Source organism: Monodelphis domestica, chromosome 4 (genome assembly GCF_027887165.1).
Source record: "Monodelphis domestica isolate mMonDom1 chromosome 4, mMonDom1.pri, whole genome shotgun sequence".
Classification (NCBI taxonomy): domain Eukaryota; kingdom Metazoa; phylum Chordata; class Mammalia; order Didelphimorphia; family Didelphidae; genus Monodelphis; species Monodelphis domestica.
The window spans coordinates 440,798,175-440,822,284 of record NC_077230.1 but is presented as its reverse complement, the minus strand read 5'-3'; the positions used below and the strand labels follow the sequence as shown (position 1 = coordinate 440,822,284).

General features: G+C 42.5%; 1 protein-coding gene and 1 long non-coding RNA gene across 2 annotated transcripts in view; one reads left to right on the top strand and one right to left on the bottom strand.

The window, feature by feature from the left end:
* LOC103093153 (immunoglobulin superfamily member 1-like) overlaps positions 1-24,110 on the top strand; it is a 103,118-nt gene that overhangs the window by 62,083 nt on the left and 16,925 nt on the right. The gene's annotated exons all lie outside the window — the stretch shown is intronic.
* Positions 8,144-11,582, bottom strand: LOC130454003 (uncharacterized). The gene is made up of 5 exons (XR_008911676.1): positions 11,260-11,582; positions 11,128-11,167; positions 10,991-11,028; positions 10,833-10,885; positions 8,144-9,578 (listed from the first exon to the last, which is right to left on the bottom strand). It is a non-coding gene; the product is annotated as an uncharacterized LOC130454003 (long non-coding RNA).

Below are 24,110 nucleotides of genomic sequence, written 5' to 3'. Positions count from 1 at the left end.
CAAGAAAATACATTAATTTGAAATATAATCATAAGGAAAAAATAGGACCAATACTCTAATCTGTAAAGAGCTTTTTGGATCCTGACTCTGTCACTCAGTGTGTTAGGTGTAGCTCTCTTTGCTTTGTGTCAGCAGGAAACCTTCTGATAAAGCCATCTAGGTCTTCATCCATGCTATTGATGACAAAGACAAGCAACTCAGGGCCAAGCACAAATCCTTGTGTTAACCACTGGGGATCTCTTCTCATACTTACTTAGAACCATTAACAACTGTTCTGAGTCTAACTATCTGGCCAACTATATTGTAGTTTACTCCATATCTCTCCACCTTCTTAACAAGAAAAGGATGAAATGTCTTAACAAGAAAAGGATGAAATGATTTATCAAGGGCTTTGCTAAAATCCAGGACAACTAGACCTCCAGCATCCCCCCTTTTTTAGCTTAATAATCTTGCCAATAAAGGAAATGGCCTACTCCTACTAATCTCTTCATTCTCTGACCTTTCTGGAGGATCTTTCTATTGTACCCCAGCACCTTTTCCTTCCCTTTCTTCTCTTCATTATCCTGAAAAGGGTTCCATCAAACCCTCCCCTTGTAAAAATGGAGATTTGAACCCCAGACTTCAATCCCCAGAAGTCCTTGGCACTTCCCAGAATGCCCTATAATCTCAACCATAGGCCCACCTGGGCTGAGAAGAAAATGGGTATTTTAATTAACTGTAGCACCTACTTTCTCTCTCCTTTTGCTTCTAAGCCACCAGTCTCTCAAGATGTAGAGTAAGTGGCTGTGAATGGGCTATTCAGCCCTAGACATGTGCTTTTCTTATTTTGTATTTTCTAATTTCCTTGATTTCTAATAATCTTTAATAAGCCTCTAAAAATATAATACTTTTGTTAGAGAAACTAATTTAACTTGTTACACCCTCTAAGTTACTTCTCCCTCTCTCATGTCTTGCTTTTTTTTCTTTAGGAACAGTTAATTCCCCTTACCATCCTGGTGTTTGGAAAGGGGTTTATTTGGATCCATTCATCCAAAGAGCAGCAGTGGATACAGTCAAGGATGCAATTACTGAATTAAGAGTAGTTATACCCAGAATTGAGGCTGCCATAAAATGTTTAGGATGCCTTGGATTGTTAGAAATTAGGTGTAAGGCGTAAACACCTGTATCATCACAGCAATCAGTTGTCAAGTTCACAGGAAGTATGCTAAAGGGTGGTTGTTAAACAATGAATCATGGTTGCAGAAACAGAGGGATCCATACAGTTTGTCAAAATACATCCTGAACAAGAAATCTCAAAAGTTGTAAGGAGGAGAAACTGTTGTTTCCCTGGGATGGCTCAGAAATAGATATTATAAACAACAACGCTTGACATTCTGCCTCCCAAGAACACTATGGAGTGGCTTGCCTTGTCCATGGTGTCAATGCCGGAAGACAGGTCTATAGTTCTAATGAGGATTATAATCAGCCAATACTATGAACTGGCATTGTTTAGTAGAAGGCAGATGGGTCAGCAGGTCACAGAAGAGCCAGAGTTCCTGTCCAGGGACCAAAGTGACTTATGATATCCCCGATGAAACTGGGAAGCAGTTATATATAGAGCCAAATAGTAATGCCAACACTTACCCTTGCATTGGGCACCTCATATTATATATTGGGCACCACCCTTATTCATTTAGTAAATGTTAATTACTTCATGCTCCTTTTTAAATAGTTCTCTCTTCAGCATTTCTGTTTGCATTCGTTAGAATCATGCATGTAGTGTATAGTTGGTTAAATATGTTGTTTTAATTAATAAATTAACCTGCCTCTTTTCCATGGTTCATTGATGTTATTATTGAATGAACCAAGCTGATAAGAACAAGAGGCAAAAAGACAGAGTTTCTCCTAACTAGTAGGACTAGAATAAAGAGTGAAGTCATGGAAAATAAGGCTGAGGAAAGTTTTGAGAATGAGGAAAGACCCTGCAAGGTGGTCTCCTTCTAGATTGAGTTTGGAGGAATGTTCAGCTACTCTAGGAATTTGGTAAAATCCAAGGGCACCCAACCTTCAGATATTTAAATGCCTCAGTTACTGCATCTCCTTTAGGCCACACCAATGGCAGTAGATTTTATGCCCAAGAATGGACCACCATAGAGTTCACTCCTTTGATTGCCATGTGGTTAGGCATTGTACCTACCATAAAGTTGATCCTCAGTTTACATATCTTAGGAGCTATTTATTTATTTTTAAATTTTATTTTATTGTCATGCAAAACATTCTTCCATATTGGTCATTGTAAGAGTAAAATCTCATACATAACCAAAACCCCAAAATAAAACTATAAAAGACTCTGATGTAAAAGGGAACTCTAATAGTTCTTTCTCTGGAGGTGGATAGCATTCCTCAGCATGTCTTTCAGGATTGTCTCAGATCATTGCATTGTGGAGAGTAGCCAAGTTTTCACAGACAATCATTGTCCAATATTGCTGTTATTGTGTTCAATGTTCTCCTAGACCTGCTTATTTCACTCTGCATCAGTTCCTGCAGATCTTTCCAGCTTTTTCTGAAAGCTTCTTGCTTATCATTTCTTATACCACAAGAGTATTCCATTACCAACATGTACCACAATTTGTTCAGCCACATCCCCTGTTTCCAATTCTTTACCACTACAAAAAGAACTGGTGTAAATATTTTTGTATAAGTAGGTCCTTTCCCCTTTATTTATTATCTCTTTGGGATACAGACCCAGTTGTGGTGATACTGGACCAAAGGATATGCACAGTTTTATAGCCATTTGGGTAGTTTCAAACTGCCCTCCAGAATGGTTGGATCAGTTCACAACTTGACCAACAATGCATTAGTGTTTTGCCACATTGCCTTCAATATTTACCACTTTTCTTTCCTGCTGTATTGGCCAATCTGATAAGTATGACATGGTACCTCAGTGTTGTTTTAATTTGTATTTCTCTAATCAAGAACAGTTTAGAACATTTTTTCATATGATTATTAATGACCTTGATTTCTTAAATTGAAATTTGCTTGTTTATATCCTTTGACTATTTGTCAATTGGGGAATGGGAGCCATTTATTTTTTTTATAACCTTACCTTCTGTCTTAGAATTGATACTGAGTACTAGTTCCAAGGCAGAAGAGTCATTAGGGTTAGGCAATTGGGGTTAAATGACTTGCCTAGGGTCACACAGCCAGGAAGTATCTGAGGTCATATTTGAACCCAGGACCTTCATCTTGAGTCCTTGTTTCCTAGTCACTGAGCCATAGAGCTGCCCTAAAGGAGTTATTTACAGTAATAGTTGACAGTTCTGGGTTGCTTTCTACAACATCACTCAGTTCTTTCCTCACCTGGATCCAGTAAGGATAATTTTAGGGTTGTGACCTAATCTGAATTAATTTGGTTGCCAGGGAATATCCTAAATAAAATACCCAAGTCAGTTAGTAAATTTTTGGTGGCTTAATTAATATAGAGTAAAGGAATTTAGGAGAAGGGAGAGGGAAAGGGTGTAGGATTTCTCCCGCCTGGCCTGTGACAAAGGAAGTTCAAAGTCCTCTGCCACAAGGTCTCTGAAGATTAGTGGCTTTCTAAGAGGGTAGTGTTTGGAAGGTAAAGGAGAAAGAATCAGCCTAAACTCTGATAGAGCTCAGTAAGATGCCTCACCTGAACTAGGCTACTCAGCTTCTCGCAGTATAGTATCAAGGAAAACTTACCGCCAAACTGGACAATAGCTTTCACTATGCCAGGGTGCTGGAATGCTTAGCACTCTCAGCAAGCTGCTGCCAGCCACCTCTCCACTGCAAAAGAGGCCGGAGAGAAGAAGTGACATGAAATATATAGAGGGTTTTATATCACCTTCCTGCATCTCCCCTGTACTAATGGTAGCTTAAGCTTGATTTAGGACAGCCCAGGGATCTGTCAGTTTTTTCTGATTTGTCATTTGCTAGCACATGTCTGTCATAGGCAGACATCCTCCAAAATACTTAATCCTTAAGTATGGGTGTAGACATTCTTGTTTTTGTTAGACTAAGTAGGGTGGAGTAATCTAAAGTTCACAATATCAAGGTTAAAACATGCAAATTTTATAAGTAATCTAAATTATTAAAAAAGGAATAGGAAAACAAGGTTGTTAGTAATGAAAAGATATTTTTTTCTAATTTCCCAAGCAATATCCACTTACTGGGATAAGAAACCAAGATAAATCATGACCAAGATACATTTTACATAATATTGTTAAAGACTTAGTACTTCTTACAAACTTATTAACCCCTCACAGTAAACAGAAATTTAAAACTCAAGATGTTAGTTAATAGCTTTATTAAATTTTTATGTAGTATAAAAATGATACTATATCCAAAACCAAAAGTAAACAGGTATTTAAAAATGGTATAGATATAAAATGAGAAATTTTTATATAAACAATAACAATTGAATAAATTACTGACTTACCTATATGGAAATATCAGAAATGAAAGATTATAAATTTTGTGGAAAAAAATCTAGAATGTGTCTTTACACCAAATGCAACTGGTACAGTAAGCATTTTCAATTTTTTAAACAAAGCAGATTGATATTGAACAATAACTTTAGACCACCAAGACTGATTAATCTCCAATTAACACATCACAAGTATAGTGTAAGAGTTAAACAGTAGGCATTTGACAAAAATGAGGAGAGCAGTTGAATAAAATACTTATTTTAATTTGAAAAGAAGTAAAATAGAAATAGAAAAGGAGAAAAGGGAAATTATTATTCTAATACCATATGACTATACCGAAGTTCCTAATACTATTTAAAATTTCTAAAACCCTGCTTCTAGCTGTCTTCTGAGGACAGGTTCTTCTTGCCTGGCAAGACCAGACCTATCTAACCTACACTTTATAAAATTGATTCACTAACTACCTATCTTCCTCAATAACCAGACATTCACAATGCTTCAACTTCATGAAAACACATTATCATTACTGGGCATCCCAATACTAAATCCACAGATTGTGTTACTAGAAAAGCTGTTGCAGCTGCACCTCTAAAACAAAGTGGTACTCCTGAAGCTATTGGGTCTAGTTGAGCCAAATAATGCACAATTGGACGTTGAAGAGGTCCTAAACCTTGGGTTAAAACATCTGAAGCTACTCCTCTCTGTTCATGTATATGCAGAGTGAATGTTGTTGTTGTTGTTGTTGTTGTTGTTGGTAATCTGGGGTGCCTAGAGCAGGGGCAGACAGGATAGCCTGTTTTACTATAGTAAGTGCTGGTAGGTGTTCTGCATCCAACCTAAGTGGTTCAGTGACTGTATCTTTTGTCAATGCTATGAGGTATTTGGTGATTTCACCATTGCAAGGAATACATTATCTGAAAAATTCTATTGCCCAAATTGTGCCCCATTGTGCCCCAAATTACTCTCAATTGTCTCTTAGTGTATGGGGCCCTCAGTTTTTAGATATCTTCAACATGCTTAGGAGAAATGAAATGGGCACCATCAGATAAAATGAATCCTAAATACTCCACTTTTGAGAGACACTACTGAACCTTTGACTTTGAGATCTTGTCTCCCCTCTTATATAATTCCAACAGAATATGTTTGCTATCTTCTTGGCATGGTGCAGCATTTGGTGAGGCCAAGAGCAAATTATTCATAAAATGTATTAAATGGCTCACCTTAAATTCGATATTTGTCAAATCTTGTGTCAAAATTTGGGGAAATAATGTTGGATTTTCTACATAACCTTGAGGCAGACAACACCACATGTATTTGGACTCTTTCCAGGTGAACACAAATATGTTTTGGGAATCTTCATGGATGGGTATTGGAAAAAAGATGGAACACAAATATACTACTGTGAAATATTTAGTGGTGCTAGGAATAGAGGAAATGATAGTTGATGGACTTGGAACAATAGCATCTTTTGATGACATGATTATTAACAGCCCTTAAATCTTGTACAAATTGATAAACAGGTTTTCCATTTTTACCCAATTTCAGTTTTTTAATAGGCAAGATAGGTGTATTATATTCTGATTTGCATGGTATTAGTATTTTTTGCTTAATTAAAGAATTTATCACTGGAGTAATTCCCTCAATTGCTTCTTTTGATAATGGATACTGAGGAATAGACAGAGGTGGTAATATGATGTAGACACTTAACACCTGGGAGTTTACCTGCTGAGACAACCCCAAGAACTACTTGATCACAATTGTGAAAGAATTTTCATCCAAATAAAGTCACATCTAAACAGCTGGAAAATCATTAATTGCTCATGAATATGCTGAATCAATATATTAAAAATGATAATTCTACTTAAATTAATTTACCTATTCAGTCTTATCCCAGTCAAGCTACCCAGAAATTATTTCATTCAGCTGGAAAATAAAACAAAATTCATCTGGAAGAAAAAAGATCAAGGATTACAATAGAATAAAAAATATGAAGGAAGTTTATATTAGATCTCAAACTGTATTATAAAGTAGCAACCATACAAACAAGCTGGGACCGTTTAAGAAATAGAGTAGTGCATCAATGTACTATATTAGCATTCATCATGAAGTAGTAAATGGTCATGTAACCTGATATTTATAAACCCAACAAAGATTAGAAAGAAAACAATAAATTGGGAAAGATATTTTGTAGCAAGGGTTTCTAACAAAGGTCTAATTCTTCAAATATATAGAAAACAGTCAGATTTATAAAAATACAAAACATTTCCTGATTGATCAATGCTCAAAGGATATGAACAGGAAATTCTTAGATGAAGAAAGTAAAACTATTTTAGTCATATGAAAAATGCTCCAATTCACTATTAATTTGAGAAATGAAAATTAAAATAATGCCTAGGAACCACTTTACACCTCTCAGAGTGGTTACTATGACTAAAAAGAAACATGATAAATGTTAAAGGGGGTTTTGTAAAACTAGGACATTAATATACTGTTGGTGGAACTGTGAACTGATATATTCATTTGAGATAGCAAATTGGAATGATGTCCAAAGGGCCACAAAATTGTACATACTCTTTGAGCCAGCAACAGAACTACTAGGTCTATATCCAATAGAAATCAAAGAAAGGGGAAAAGGACCTACTTGAGCAAAAATATTTATCGCAGCTCATTTTGTAGTGGAAAAGAACTGGAAACTGAAGACTTGTCTCAATTGGGGAATGGCTGAATAAGGTGTGATGTATGATTGTAATGGAACACTATTGTGCCATTATAAATGAAGAACATGATGATCCCTAAAAAGCCTGGAAAAATTTAGATGAAATGATGCAAAGTGAATTGAGCAGGACCAGGAAACTATTGAAAACTAACAGAAATAATGGTGGATGATCAAATGAGAATGACTTAACTATTATCAACAATGCAAGAATCCAGGACAGCTCTAGGAGACTCATCATGGAAAAGATTATCAATCATCATACAAGGAAGTGACAGAATCTGAATGCAGATTGAAGCATGTCACTCTAGACTTTATTTCCTTCAAGAATTTTTTTTTCTCATGTAGGCAATAGGTCTTCTTTCACAACATAATGAATGTAGAAATATGTATTGAATGATTACCCATGGACAGCACATGTCATCCTACTTGTCATCTTGGGGAAGAGGGATGGGGAGAAAACATGGATTGAAAAATATCAGAAAAAGAATATTAAAATTGTATCAACATGTAGAATAAATAGATAAAGAATCCATTTCAGCTGGAAGTCAACTTTTCATTACAGGTGAGTGTATTAATGAAATATTGAAATCTGGTTTTCCCTTTAGGCAATAGGGTGAAGAGGAGAAGGGACAGTCCTAGCAGTATTGGGGTCTGGGATGGATGAAGGGAAAATCTTCCCTAAATCCCTAAAATAGATGCACTTCTGGAAGGGGCATCTGAGCTGTGGGCTTCCCTGCTAGCTTGTCCCACCAAGGCTGCTGACTAGAGCTCTGTGGCTCACAGAACACTCCAGGATCTATAGTAATGGGGTGCCAGACTAATTGGTACTTATTCTACAGAAGAGGAAACTGATATCCACACAAAGAAACTGACTTGTCAAGGCACATAGCTAAGGAAATAGAAGAGTCAGATTCAAATCCCAGTCCTTGGTCTCCAATTCCAGCCCTTTTTAGGTCACTCTGAAAGTCTATGAAAAGACTAATTGATGGGCCACACTGTGTATAGATTTGGGGGATGCTGCATTTGGATGTAACCCCAGTCTGTGAGGAGGGAACCTGGGCCAAGGCAAGCAGAGCAGGGGCTGCCAGAAATGGTCCTGGATTTAGCAGAGCTTGCCCACTCGTCTGAGGCTACAGCATCTGAGTGTAAGTTCTGGGACCTTTATCCTGTGCAGGTGCTTGGGGGTCTCGGGTGCCCAGACAATCCCCCTCCTCCCCTGAGGGCCAGCCTCCCCCTGTCCTTTAGAGATTAAGTATGCTCTGCTGTCTCTTATAGAGCATATTCCCCTCCACAGTGTAATGACAGATCTATTGTGGGGGACCCAGATAATTTCTAATTTGTAATAATCATTTTGTTCCTTTGTGGATGTTGGGGGACCCAGCATTCCAGGGGGCACATTCTATGCAGAGGAAAGTCCTTTCTCTCCCAGCATCCCACAGTGAAAAGTTCCAGCCCTCTCAAAGATCCCTGGGAATTCTAATACCCTAGAAGGGAAGCCAAGAACTGGGAAAAGGAATGGGGAAATGGGCTTAAGCCAGGGAATGGAGCTGCATAGAGGGAATGAGAGACAAGAGAGCCAGAGAAATACCTAGTGTGGAATCGGGCAGGGAGACAAGAGTGACAGAGATCAGCTTGTCCCTGACCTGTTTATTATAGGTTAACACATCATTGGGGGTTTCAGGGTGTCCTCCAGACAAAGGAAGCCCCAAAAGTTTTAACAGAATATACAATCCAATTACAGAGATAAAGAAACAGACAATAAAGCTGGGTAGGAAGGAGGAGGCGCATTTGAAAGTCTTTCTGGACTTGTTAAACTTCTCTCTTCCTGGAACCCTGCTCAGAACTCACTCAGAGGGTAAAGGGGAGCCTTTCAGACCCCAAAGATCTTTGCAACCTCCCTGCCAGGTTCCAGGCTGCAGCTACAGCTCTTTGAACAATTTGTAGCCCCATAATTTTTTACCCCAAATTCATTTCTCTGATAGAAGAATCCAGGATAAGTCCATCATGTGAATTACAAATAATATCCCCAGCTAAGTCTGGTCCATGGACGCCTGGCTCACCGGCATCAGCTTCTGAATTCATCTTCAATTTCCTCCTGATCCCTCAATACTGAACTACAACTGGATGGCTGTTCCCCAGAGTTTAGGCTTTTTGTCTTTTCTGCTTTTCCTCTTGGGGTGACAAACTGAGGTGCTAATGGCAGGGTGTCTTGGGGATGAGGTAGGACAGGGTCTGCCCTCAGGAAGCAGAGGGAGAATGGATGAAGGAGCAGCTTCTTACTCTGGTCTCCTGGGCTTAGGCAAAGCTCACCGAAGGACAGCATAGACACTAGGCTCCACTGGGCCAGATTGGGGAGGAGGCTGAACCCCACACTTGAGCCTCTTGTGGTTCACCTGGGCATAGGTTACTTCCTGAAGGTCTTCTCTTTGGAGAGCCTGACAGGAGGAGAGGAAGCAGGAGGAGGTGAGGGGATTGAGGGGGCGTTGGGGCAGGAGGGGCAAGGATGCTGAACCCAGCAGCCCTCCCAGCTGTGTGTGACCTGTGTGGCATTTAAAAGAGTTAAGCCATAAACTGTAATATTTAAAAGGTTGAGGTTGTAAACTGTAGTGAGTAAAATAGTGGAAGATATAAATTATAGTAGACATAAGAGTGGGTGAGTAAATTGTGACCGTGGAAAATATGTTTTCACTACAGTGTCTTGTTTTAAAATCAAATATAAGGTGGTTGCCAGGGAAATATTCCCAATTATGAATATACCCAAGTCAACTGGGTTTTATAGAGAATTTAATCAATAATACAATGAGGAATCAAATATAGAGAGAGAGAGAGAGAGAGAGAGAGAGAGAGAGAGAGAGAGAGAGAGAGAGAGAGAGAGAGAGAGAGAGAGGAAATGAGGAAATAAATGAGAAAAGAATAGGCCGGTCCAGGCAGCTCTGGCCAACCCAGGCCTAAGCCCTAAAAGAAAAGATCAGTCAGTCCTTAATCACTCACCACATGATCTGTTCAAGCAAGGATTCTAGTGACACCAGGCCAGACTCATCTCAGCTGCTTTCACCAGCTCAGTCCTCAATCTGAAATGTCCCTGAGAGAGTCTTGAGAGAGACCCTTCAAGGCAGCCTTTCCCAGCTGACTCTTTCTCTTAATGAATCTGAGCTCCTATTTAAAGGGCATTTTCTCCTTTGTCACCTCCCCTAAGTCCTTACATCTACCAATCACAGTAGACGTTTTCCAAAGGACAGACCATTCTTAGTTCATACCTAAGAAGGTGTGGATTTTTGAGTAATTCACACAGGAAAGCTCTGAGTAAGTTTCTCAGCTCTTTGTTCCTTGTAAATTCACAAGTTGTCTGACCTTTATAGGTACTTAGCTTAAGGGCTTTTGCCTTAGGATAAGTATGAGTTAAGTACTTTTTCATTGTTCAGTAAGGAGTTTACAACTTTATCTTCCCCTAAAGTATTCCTAAGTATGTGTGGAATAAGGTCAGAGTTCTCACATTCCTGATCAAGTACCTTCATTGTTTAAAATGGGGAATGGTCTTAACCAAATGTTCTAAGGTAGAGGCTGAGAATCTTTTAACATTCACAAGTCTGAGAAATTTTAAGGTTTACACCTGGGGGAAGGTCTCCCCCTCCGTTCCCTCCGTAAGGAGATCTCTGGGCAAAAGAAGAGAGATCTGATTGACTCACAACCTTTTCTTCTTGTCCAGCCTCCTCTGTCTGTGTGTCATCATTCACAGCAGCATCTGGATACAAAAGAAGGGATGAGGGGTCAGAAGGCTGGTTCTCCCCAGGGCAGGCTTTGTCCTCTCACAGCCCAGGCCCTCCTGCCCTACATCCCTGTCACTCACACACAGTCTCCTCTAGGGTGGTCCCAGCTAGTTCTGATCTGTGGAGGAAGAAGACACAGAAAGATGGGGGGGTCTGAGAAGGGGGGCTGCTACATGGGTCGATCTAGGAAGAATGTGGGGTATGTCAGGGCTCCTACCTCCTGGTGGTCTTGATGTCTGTCTCTCTGTCTCCTTTCCCTGTAAGGAAGGGGGAGGGAGTTGGGCTTTAGGAGGTCCAGCTTAGCCCATCAGACCCTCTGCCAGGGGGGCCCCCAACCCCAAGAACTCACCTAGTCTGGGCTGATAACAATGGCGATGAAGGCAAAGGAAAGAGAGGAAGAGGAAGGTCAGGACGAGGAAGGCTGAGATGCCCACCAGGATGCCTGCTTGGAGGCAGGAGAGCCCTGAGGAAGCCAAAGAGGAAGACCAAGGTTGGGGAGACAGAATAATACTGATGTTTGTGGAGGCCCCTGTCCAAGGGGAAGAGAGACCCAGCCCTGTGGTCTGAGATGCCCCACTGTGAGGGGAGGAGACCCAGACCCAGCCCTGTCCTCAGCAATCCCCCAGACTCATTTAATCATTCAGTTCTCCAGACTTCTCTGAATCACCCACCCTGTGCTAGACTCTGCCAGGTGACCCAGAGGATACAAAGAGAAAACAGAATAGCTCCTGCCCTCCAGGGGCTCCCATTCTCCTGCAATGCTGTTATCCCCTATAAAAATAACTTGGTCTCTTCTGAGGAGTTTGATCATTAATAATAACAGAATGGAACAAAACGTTGTAGATCACGACAGGCTTCCTGTAGGAGGTGACTCCTAATCTTAGTCTCAGAGACACCTTTGCATAGTAAGAGGAATAGATAAGGAAGCAGTGCATTCTAGGCAGGGGCACAGCCTGGAAAAGGTCCAGAGGGAGAGAAGAATTAGAAGGATGTTTAGGAGGATTGGTGGGAAATGAGGAGACCCTGGCTGGACACCCAGCCCCCCCTGACTCCCTCCACTCTCTGTTGAGAATCCTCCAGGTACTCACCTGAGATTCTATTCTCAGACTTGACCAGAGTCCCTGGGGATGAGGAAGGGGCAAGGTTAGGGGCTGTTCAGAGGGGGTCCAGAGAGACCTGGAGAACTGGAGGGTATTAAGATGGGGTGTGAGTCCAGCTGTGTCCAGACTTGCTGGGTGAGGGATGTTGGGCAAGTCCCTCCTCTCTCTGGGCTTCATGGATTTCCCATCTGTCAAATGGGTCTGAGCTCAAGACCTCTCCTGGCCTAGTTCTGAGACTTGATGCTCCTGTGATTCCTGTGACCCCTCTCTGAGCTTCTGGGGGGCTCTGGGGACAGGCAGGGACCCTGGGAGAAGAATGGAGGAGCTGGTGAGGCAGGGAGGGATCCTCTGAATCCTCTTCAGGGTATCTTGCCTTGGCTGGCTGCAGGTCCCTGAGGTCCTCCCCTGCCTTGGGGCCAGAGCCCTGAGACTCTGCTGGATCAGTGGGAGGCTGTGCTGGGCAGTGGAGGGATGAGGGGGAGGAGGTCCCTCTGGTGCTTCCAGCTTAAGGGAATTGGGGTGTAGCACCTAAGGGGGCCCCCCTCCCTCTATACTGGGGAAGCCATGGAGGAGCAGAGCCCCAGCTTCCTAGTTCCAGCTATGGCTGTGTGAGTGAGGAAAGGAAGGGCCCAGGGGCTCCTGGGGAAGGGGGGAGAGAAGGGAGAAGGGTGGGGGCTGCTCTGCCCCTCTCTGCTCCCCTCTTTTCCCCTCCCTGACCAGCCTTGTCCTTCCTTCTCCCCCAGCCTGGTGTTTCCTCTGTCCCTGTCCTTTCCCTCCAGCCCTCCTTATGCCTTGGTTTGCCTGAGAAATGGGGGCTCATCCCTGGCCTAGAGAGAAGGTGGACAGCAATGGGGGAGAGAGAGAGAGACCCCCACCCTGTCCTCAGAGGAAGTGATCACTCCTTGGGTGGGGGGACATCAGAGCTAGGGGATTCCCAGGGCTTTGGGGGAGGCGAGGACCCTTCCAGGTGCCTGGAACAGGGAGAGAAGGAGGTGGCGGGGTTTGGGGGTGTTTAACATGCCTCCCCTCCCCCGTCATTTCTCCCAACTCCCACCTCAGGCCTGCTCTGCCCTCCTCTTTTCCCCCTCTGACCTCTTCAAACCTCTTCCTGAGACTGAACAGAAAATTGTCTGGATGTGGGACAAACACTATTGAACAGGCTGCTGATGGGGGGGGGGTGTCTAGAGGGGTCATGAGGAGAGGCCTCACTGTCTACACCTCTCTGAGGCTGACCCAGTGCCCTTCTCTCTGAGCCTCCTCTTCTCCCAGTCCCCCTGGCCTCTGAGGTCCCCTGGACAGGCCTGATTAGGCAGGGAAGAGCCCCAGGGCAGAGATGGAGTTTGGGAGAACTTGGGGGGGGGCTGGGAGGGGCGGGGAGGGGCTGGGGCTGCCTCACCGGAGACCCGGAGCAGAAGGGGGGCGCTGGGGGAGGACCACAGAGAGGGGGAAGAACTAAAAAAGCCGAAGCATCGGTAAGTGCCATTGTTGGTCCCATTCACAGCAGGGAAGAAGAAGTCAGCCTGACGCCCCCATCCATGGCTCTGGGTCCTGCGGCGGCTGATCTCTTCTCCCTCCTTGCACAGGACGAACCAGTCATGATATAGCTCTGACCGACACTGCAGGATCACGCTCTGTCCTGAGGCCACCTCAGAGCCTGGAAGGGCTGCCAGGGAGGGCGGGGCAGAGAGGCCTGGGGGGGGGGGGGGGAGACCCTGGAGTTAGAGCTGGAGCAGCCCTGGGGCAGGGAGGAGGCAGATGAGGCTGGGAGGAGGCCAGGCTGGGCTGGGAGGTTCAGCTCTGAGAGGGGAAATGTCTGGTGTGTGAGGGGAGGGAAAAACCTTGGACAGCTCTGGGGCCAGGAATGGGGGGAATGAAGGGGAAGAGAGAGAGTGAGAGAGGAGAGGGAGCCTGGGTGATCTCCTGGAACAGGCTGAGAAGGTGAAGAAGAGGCTCCGCTGTGCCTCCTGATCCCCCTCAACACTCTGCTCCAGGTCTGGGCTGGGAGAGGGTCCTGGGCAGCAGCAGCTCCACCCTCTGCTCTCTCCTGGCTCTGGGAGATGCCCCACTAGCCCTGACCTATCCCCAGGGAGCCCCCAGCTCTGTCTGGTCTCCTGAAGCCCAAGCTGAGCCTCTCCTGCCTCCTATCTGGCCCCAAGGTGGGAGCTGAGTGAGGCAACTCATGGGGCAGTAGAGAGAGCCCTGGGCCAGGAGTCAAAAAGGCCCGAGTTCAAATTCAGCCATCCCAACTATGTTATCCTGGGCATGTCACTTCCTCTCTGCCTCAGTTTCCTTATCTGTAAAATGGGGATCATACTAGCCCTGACCTGGCAGAGTTGTTGTGAAGATCCAATGAGACAACAAGGATAATGTGTTTGGCACATAGTAGGTGCTACAGAAATGCTGGTTCCTCCCCTCTTCTGCCAACCCCAGAGGGAAAGCAGAGGCAGACACAGGGGAGAAGCCAGGAAGGGCAGAGTCAGAGGTACACTCGGGGCCAGGCTGGGCTCAGGAGGGACCCAGAGCTGTGGAGACCCTGAGCCAGCCCTGCCTGGGGGGAGGATCTGCCTTACCTGTCACCACCAGCTGCAGGGGGTCACTGCGCTCTGACCATCCATAGGATGAATGTCTGTAGAGGCATCCATAAGTGTCTGCATCATGTGGTGTCACAGATGGGAGGGAAAACTCGCCCTCATTTCCAGCTTGTCTCACAGCTTTGCTCATTGACCATCCAGATCCTCCCCATTTCTCCAGCCTCCACTCTACAGCCTTCCATGATCCCCTGCACCTGAGGGTCACATCTCCCCCTTTGGGCACCAAAGGGCCATTCTCTGCCCTGAGGGAGGGCTTGTAGAGTCCATCTGGAAGGGAAGGAGAGCTGTTAGGCCCCCTTCTGTAGGAGCCCCACCCCCACCCTGGGTCTCCTCTCTAGACTGTCAGCCCAACCCAGACCTCTCCCAGCTCCCTCTCCAGGTCAGTTGTGTCCTCTGGGAGGGGCACTGTGGAGGGGGAAGGACTCACCTGTTGCCTGGGTTCTTGTCCTCTTGCACAGACACAGCCCTGGCAAAGAAGACCCTGATTACTCTCAGCTACCTCCCAGCATCCCCACAGGAAGGACAGAGACAGCTCTGGGCCAGGGCTTAGGACTGCTGTGAGGGAAGGAGGCTGGAGGCCAAGAGACCCCTCTAAGAGTCCCAGCTTCTCTGCTCCAATCCCACCCTTGCTGTGTGACCTTAGACTTGTCACTCCCCTTCTTTGGAGGAAAGTTTGCTCCTCAGAAAAGTGGAGGGGGGGCAGGTAGGACTTGATGGTGGCTAAAGTCTCCTCTATGGTGGGGGCTGCTGAGGACTCACCCAGGCATAGCAGGGCTGAGAGGGCAGGAGTCATGGTGCTCCCAGATGCTGGTGGGAGAAGGGACCGAGGCTGACCTGGGGCTGGTCTGAGGCACAGGATGACACCAAGGCCAGCTCTGCACTGTGTCCCCACCCTGAGTGTCTCTGACCAGCTTCTCTTCTCCTTCCTCTCTGTGGGTTCTGCTTGATGATGCCATGCAGTGGGGAGGGTGTGGGAGGGAGCAAGCTGTGGGGGAGGAGGTTGGAGAGTCCTCTGGGTCAGAATGGTGGAGCACTTCCTGCTTTTTCCTGATTCAGACCCCATTGCCAGGGAAGGATCCCCTGGCCGGCTTCAGGAGCCGCCTTTTATCTTCCCCAAAGTGTCTCCCAGAGTTCTGGATGGAGCTCCTTAAATGTACTTTTTTACCCCAAAGTTTTGCAGGCTCCTAACAAAGCTGCAGCCTTCATAGCCATCTTCTCTCTGTCTCCTGATTCTCCTCCACCCATTGCTCTGAATGGCTCTTCATGGCCTTAGACAAGCCCTCTGAGGCTGGGAGACTTCCTTGAATCACAGGGCAGCTGAGGGCAGCTTTTCCTCTGGTGTCAGTCTGGATCTGAAGGTTCTGCTTCCTCTTCTGGAAGGAGGGAAGCATTTGCTTTGCAGAGAGCAGGTCAGGCTTTAGTCACAGATAATTTTGTTCCTGATCGTTTCCTGGAATCGTTTTAATGCCATTTTTTCTTGTGATGGACTGACTGGGGGGGTTTCATGAATTGATCTACACTGATTTGGCTCCATCCTGTCGCTGTATAATTGCCCAGTTAAAGGCGATCTTGGTCTGGTCTTGCCCTGTTCAGTGAAGCAAAATCAGGAAAGGAGAGTCGAAGTGGCTCACCAGAATGGCCTGGGCAGACATAAAGCTCTGGAGGCTCTGTTGGAGGGGAGCAAACGGCTTCCACATGATGGCAAAAGTGTGTTGACTGGAAATGAGGAGGCAGCTGAGGACCATGACTAGAGTGTGACTTTTGGTCTGGTCTCCTAAGCAGAGAACCTGCTCTGTTCAGGCTGTGCTCCATGATCAGAGGCCCTCTGGCCTCCCCTGCACACCTGGTTAACTTGTCTGCTCTGGCATCGGCTTTATGGTAATCCCTGTGATGAAGGCTGCTGGGCTTTAGGGGAATTCTGGGCACAGTTCTGGGCAACAGAAGCTCCTCTCTGGAGTTTCACTTGGGACTTCTCAGTCATTCTTTGATCTGGTTTGTGTTTCAGAGTCTCTTTTTAACCCTCATTTTCTGTCCTTGACACAACTTTAAGACAGAAGAGCAAATGAGGGCTAGGAGAAGAGTGACTTGTCCAGGGTCACACAGCTAGGAAGTGTCTGAGGCCATATTTGAATTGTACAAAGTAAATATTTAGGGGAACCTCTAAGTCAGCGTGTCCCAGCCCTGCCAACCTCAGTGTCAGCACCAGGACCCACAAAGGGAGTTGCAGACATTTTCAAAAGCCAGCATGGAAAGCTGAGTCAGTCTCTTTGCTTCTGTAGCTCTCTCTGGGCTGGAGCTTTCCTCTGCTTCCTCTGTTAGTGATTTCCTATCACTCACAAATGCTAACCTACAATTATGATGAAATCTACTTCTATACTTCAGTTTCTACTTTCCTTTTTTTTTAATTTTAAACATTATTTTATTTGGTCATTTCCAAACATTATTCACTGGAAACAAAGATCATTTTCTTTTCCTCCCCTCCCCCCCTCCCACCACCTTTCCCTCTCCCATAGCTGATGCACGATTCCACTGGGTATCACAAGTGTTCTTGACTCAAACCCATTTCCCTGTTGTTGGTATTTGCATTAGAGTGTTCATTTAGAGTCTCTCCTCAGTCGTATCCCCTCCACCCCTGTAGTCAAGCAGTTGCTTTTCATCGGTGTTTTAGTTTCTACTTTCCTAAGAGTTGAACAAATTCGCTAAACTGTCACTAATGTCAGTCATTAGAATCTATTAATAAATTACTCTAATATAGTTAGCTTGTTAGTCAATTAGTATTCACATGTGTACACAGGATCTATACAAATTTACATATGTACATCATTCTAAATTTCTGTGCAAACTCATGCAGATAAGAAATATCTTTATCTGTTGGAATTTTTGCACAGAAATTTTTATCAGTGTGTCTTTTTGTTATTCAACTATGAATGTTGTATACTTACCCATTCCATGAGATATCTTCCTAAAATGTACTTTATGTAGCGTGTGCATGCATATATGTGATATTAACATGTATGATGCATTCTTACATATCTTCTTGATGAAAAGTTCCAAAATTTCAAAGTTCCAAAGTCCTTCCATGTCCTTTTATGCTGCTTGTAGAAATACTTTATTCCTGTCTGGTCCATCTGTCTGGTCAGCATGCCAGACTTCTCTTCCAGTCTTGATTGAAGATGTGTTCTTCAAATCAGGATCCACTGGGATAATCAGGAACCAGGAACACATGAACATGTATGCACATAAGATTTTTACATGTGCATGCATGTGAGAGTGAAATTTACATGTGCATAGAAGTAAATTGAAATCTTCATGAATGTCAGAATATATCAATCATTCTTCATGTCTTAAAGTGAGATTTACATATGTTCTCTTCATGCATGAGGGTAAGATTTGCATATGTACATCTTCATGCCTGCAAGTAAACTGTATATGTGTTTTTTCATGGGTGGGTGTGAGCATTTTGGATAGGTTCTCAAGATTTTGTTAAGAATAGTGATTTGATGTTTCTAATCTTTTTCTATGTGACTCTTTACAAGGAAATTTATTATATGGTTACTGTAATCATTTCTCATATGGTTACTGTACTTATTTCTTGGAAATAGAATTTAGAAAATTATGCATTCATTTGCAATAACATTGTTTCTTTCTGTTCAATTATTGTGGTTGGCTGGCAGAGACTGTATAAAAATTATATATGAAGGCTTTTTTATGGCTGCTAATCTTTTAAATGCATGTTTTCCTTTTGTCTGTATTACTGACTGTTCTTTCTGGAACTGTACTATTTGATTCGGGGTGCTATCCTTTTATCATTTCAACATGTGCGTGCTCTCTTGTCTGTATTCTGGTGGCAAGTACTCTCATGTGCTTTCCTGTGTTTTCAGTAGGGACTGTTATTGCTTATTGATTAGTTTCCTAGGGCGACTCAATATTATGGGTGTGATGCAATTTCACATGTGAAGTATGTAACCATGGATCTCTTTGATCAACCTTTATAGACATTGGAGTTGTCATTACGACCATTGTTGTTCCTATCCATCTTGGTTCTATAGGAGATTCTCTATTAAAGTTCTTGACATATACCTTGTCACCTGGTTTTATCTTATGCAACAAAAAAGCTAGTGATATTCCTTGCACAAGCAAACCCAGTTTCCTTAGTTCTTCAATCCTACATTGTATCTGTTTAAGTTTTCATGAAGAACACTTTCCCCTCTTAACATGGACAAGTAAGGTGGCTTTACTGTCCTACCATGCCAAAGAGGCTGACCATATATCATTTCAAAAGGTGATATATGCAGGTCAGTCCTACACCTGGTTCTTATGTTGAACAAAGCAAGAGACAAAACATCTGTCCATTTTAAGTGTGTTTCTGAACAGAGTTTACGTATTTGTGTTTTTAATTCTTTGTTCATACGCTCGACCTGCCCGGAACTTTGGGGTCAATAAACTGAATGATAATTGCACTAAATTCCCAAGTTCCTGTAGATTTCTTGTAGAACCTGGGAAGTGAAGTGGGACCCCTTGACTGAATCTATGGTATTGGGAATGCCATGTCTAGGTATAATCTCCTTTAATAGAAATATCACTACTGTAGCAGTGTCACTTTTCTTTGATGGACATGCTTCAACCCATCTAGTCAGCCTATCCACAATCACCAATGCATATTTGTATCCCTAGTCTTTTGGTATGTTGATATAATCAATTTGAATACACTGGAAAGGCATATAGCTGAGTGGTCTGCCTCCCAATGCAACACTCTTAAAATGTCCTTGATTATATCTCCTGCATGTTTCACATGCCTGACAAGTTCTAATGGCATTTGTTGTTATTCCTGGTGCTGTCCAATATCTCTGTATGGTATCTAGAATCCCTTGCACTCTGTAATGTCCCTTTGCATGAATTACGGTGTATAGATGTTGATATAGCTTTTTAGGGAGAATAGGTTTAACCCCTTGAGCAATCCAGATGCCTTTGATTAGGGTAGCACCTAGATGCTCTTTCCATGACTGTATTTCTTCTCTGTCATAGGCTTCAGTGAGATCACACCTTTTGATCAGAGAGAAATACAGCACACGGTGGGGACCGAACCTAGCAGTGGACTTTGATGTTATGTCTGCTCTGTCATTCCCTAAGGATATTCTGTCCTTTCCATGAGTGTGTGCCTTACAATGGATTACGGTCAGCTCTTTAGGAAAGTCTACAGCACTTACGGGACAATCTATCAGAATGCCATATGCAATTGGTTTCCCAGCTGAAGTTGCATACCCTCTGTTTTTCCATATGTATGATGACCAATGTACAGTGGAGAAAGCGTATTGTGAATCCAGAAAAATATTAGCTCTTTTTCCTCTAGCTAATTCTAAGGCCATGAGCAGAGCCTTGAGCTTGGCTCCTTGGGTGCTGACATGACTTGGCAGTGATGCATGCCAAAGAGTTTTGTCATTGTCAACTATTGCTGCCCCTGTGAATTTTTTCCCATTGTGAACATAGGAGGATCCATCTGTGTATAACTCTATTTCTGGATCGATAAGAGGTGTCTCTCTAACGTGTTCATTTGGCCTATGCATGAGTTCCTCTATTTGATCACAATCATGCAATACTTCTCCACCCATTGGCAAATCAGGAATCAGAGTCACTGGGTTCAATGGTGCACTTCTTTGAATTTTGGTGTTATCATTGCCTAACAAAATGACTTCATACTGGGATATTCTTGCATTGATGAATGAATGCATATTCTGCGACCATTACAGTTTTTCAATTTGGTGTCAGAATACACATGCAATTTACATCCCAGTACTATATCATATGACTTCTTGACCATTAGAGCTGTAGCTACTAAGCTCCTGAGGCAATGTACCATTCCTTGTGCAACCATGTCAAGTATAGAACTGTAAAATGCAATAGCCCTCAGATTTAACCCAAAATACTGTGCTAACATTCCAGAAGCGATGCCTTTTGCTTCATGGACATACAAGTGGATTCTTTCTTATAATTAGGTATTCCCAAAGCTGGAGCTTATAGAATAGCTCCTTTCAACTGTGACAAAGCATGTAAATGTTCCTTATTCAATTATAATGGTTCTTTAATGTCTTTCTTTGTCAAATCAGTTAAGCACTTAGAAATATGAAACTATCCCACTATGTACTGCCTTGAGAAACCAGCAACCCCTAGAAAAGCTCTAAGTTCTTTCTTAGTTCTAGGGATGCCTAGCTTCTGTATGTCTGCAATCCTTTAATTAGAGATTTTCCTGGTGCTCCCCTCCAGGAAAAATCCTAAATATTCAACTGTTGGCAGGACCCATTGAATTTTCTTTTTAGAAACTTTATGATCTCTCTTATAAAGTTCTTTCAATAATTTCTTTGAATCTTCCAGACAAGTTTTTGGGTCAGGAGATGCTAGCAACAAATCATCCACGTACTGTATCAATCTGCTACTTTTGAACGTTATGGTGGCTAGATCTCTTTGCAACAGTTGACAAAATATTGAAGCCGACATAGCACAGCTGAGTTTGTCCCCATTGGAAAGCAAAAATATTTTGAGAATCAGAGTGCAACAGTGTAATAAAGTAAGCTTTGCTCAGATCTGACACTGTGTACAACCTAGCTTCAGCAGGAATTTGAATTATAATATCATTTGGAGATGGTGTTATAGTGTGTCTTTTCCTTATAAAATTATTCACAGCCCTCAAATCCATCACAAATCTCCAGGCAGGAGTGCCATCTTCATTTAGCTTATTCTTTTTAATAGCAAAAAATTGTGCTATTATATTCAGATACCATAGGTCTCAATACACCTTGTTCAAGCAAACTATTTATGATAGGTGTTATCCCTTCTCTTGCTTCTCTACTCAATTTGCATTGTGGTATCTTAGGTGGTATTCCTTCCCTGACCTCAATCCTGACAGGAGTAATCAATTTGATCCTACCCACATCATTTTGATGTTTTGCAAACACCCCTTGAGGTATTTATCTGTCAGTATGTCATACATAGAAGTTACAACTTGATTCTTTTCAGGTTCTTCTTCTAGTTGTTCTAAGTACAATAATGGATAGTGCTTCAGTGAATTCTTGGGTAGATGCGAATAAATTTCCCCAGATTTTTCACATTGTAGTGTTGCCTGAATCTTGCATAAAAAATCTTGTCCTAAAAGGTTGTCTGGACATGATGGAATCAACAAGAAGAAGGTAAGATCTATGGTGATAGGACCCAATTTAACAATAGTGCTTTTGAGCTCAGGGACCTGTTGAATTTGTCCTGATACTCCAGCTACAGAAGCCATACCCCTATGGCGGTATCCCCTGGATATGTCTTTAGGACAGATTTTGAAGCACCAGTATCCAAGAGAGCCTTGTAGTTTTTCTTTTCCACCTTAATCCATACATATGGTTCCGGCCTGTGTGTAGCTAAAGAGTTTATCGCTACTGAATTACTACTCACATCTTTGCTACCCTCTGCCAGTTGCATATGTAACCCAGTTAATTCTTTTTGATTTGATTCATTCCCTATGAAGTTTGCATTGGAGGTTGTATTCTCTACTACAATGGAACATGAACCTAAATTATAGCTGTTGCTTTGGGTAGATTCCCTTTTGCCCCTTAGAATGTTGGCACTAACTGAATCCTCGGTTGTTACCAAGACAACCATTCCATCCTCCTTTTCAAATTTAACTGTAATGTCACCTCCAATACTTTGAATAGGATTATTGTTTTCAAAAGTAATGTCAGCTCCATTTTCAGTTAATTTTTCCTTATCTATATCACTCACTGTTGGATGGAAATTTTCAGCTTCTGGATTCAAATTAGATGCATTTTCTATGGGTACCTGTGTCATAAAGCTATTTACAGAATTAACTAAGTTTGGTGGGAGTTCATGATACAAATCTGTGAATGGTTTCAAAGCCTTTATTTTTTCTTCTTTAGCAGCAGTAACCTTTAGGGAATTGAAATTATGTGTCTCTGTATCTGTTACAAACTTTTCTTGAGTTATTGTGATTCTCTTTCTTTCTTTCTTTCTTTCTTTCTTTCTTTCTTTCTTTCTTTCTTTCTTTCTTTCTTTCTTTCTTTCTTTCTTTCTTTCTTTCTTTCTTTCTTTCTTTCTTTCTTTCTTTCTTTCTTTCTTTCTTTCTTTCTTTCTTTCTTTCTTTCTTTCTTTCTTTCTTTCTTTCTTTCTTTCTTTCTTTCTTTCTTTCTTTCTTTCTTTCTTTCTTTCTTTTTCTTTCTTTCTTTCTCTTTTGCACAATTCAATCCCATAGCCAAATCTACACTGGAAAAAATTCTCTAATAAGGATTTGATTTTATTTAAATTCTTTTCCTGTTTAGTTACTGTGCAGCTTTTTTCAAAGTCTCTTATCTCAGTTGTAATTTCTGAAACAATTCCTTTTATTTCTATTTCTGTTTCTTTAATCTGTCTCTGCCTTTCTCTTACTTTATTGCATGTACTGTCATTCACAGATTCACCTTCTTGCACTGAATTTGTGCATTTTGTGTGTTCTTGTTATTAATCTCATCTTTCTTCTTTAAAATTTTGGGAAACATCTCTTTATGGATTCAAGTTCCTGTGGGGTGAATTGTCTATGGGCTTTGGAGTGTAGCACACCAGCATCACTGGATAATCACCTTCATTTTCCTTAGGTACTCTCTCTGTTTGCCCATTGTCCTTGCCCACAACCTGATCTAACACTTTTTCCTTAATCAATTGCTCAAACACAGCCTTAAACGTGCCTTCCAGGTTGTTATCAATAGCCAGTATCTTTTCTGTCTTCAGGGGAATCATAAATCTAAAGATCTCCTTAAGTTGGGTTAGAGTTGGAAGGACAGCCATAAAGAGCACATACATTTGAGCCAGGACCTGCCAGAGTATAGGGTCTGTTTGGAAAGGCAACTGCAAAACAGACATTGTTATATTGCCAATATAATCAATAGTTTCCACGATCCTAGGGGTCATTCTGCTGTACAATATGTGGTAGACCCAGAAACAAGCTATGATAGGCACAGTCACAGTTCCACAAATAACTTGTCTAAACGTTGATTCTTTCTTTCTTTCTTTACTACTCCGCCTGTCAAAGGATTGTGGGGTTCAGTCAGACTTCGAGGTGCCAATTGTAATAGAGATGATAATCTGTGGATATATTTCTGGTTGCAGTAACTATGGATATACTCTGGCTGTTGCTAGAGAGATGCTAGGGAACCTGAGGGTACCTAGTTATATCCTAACTATAGTGGCAGCCTAGTGAATTTGTTTGAGTCTTAAGGAAGTAGAGAGACTGACCTAGAGGTTCTTAAGTATAGAAGTTAGATTGCTTTGTTATTGTAAGTTAGTATGTGTTAGTGGTAGGGATCTTGGTTGAATTTATAGATATTAGGAAATAGGACAATTGCAGATTCTGAATGTTAGTGAAATTGTTGGAATGATTTGAAAACTTGTCACAGGATTTGTTATTATCTAAACCTTTGTTCATGTGAATCCCTTACCTAAACCATTTTCCTATAACCCATTCTTAGCTTAGCACAAGG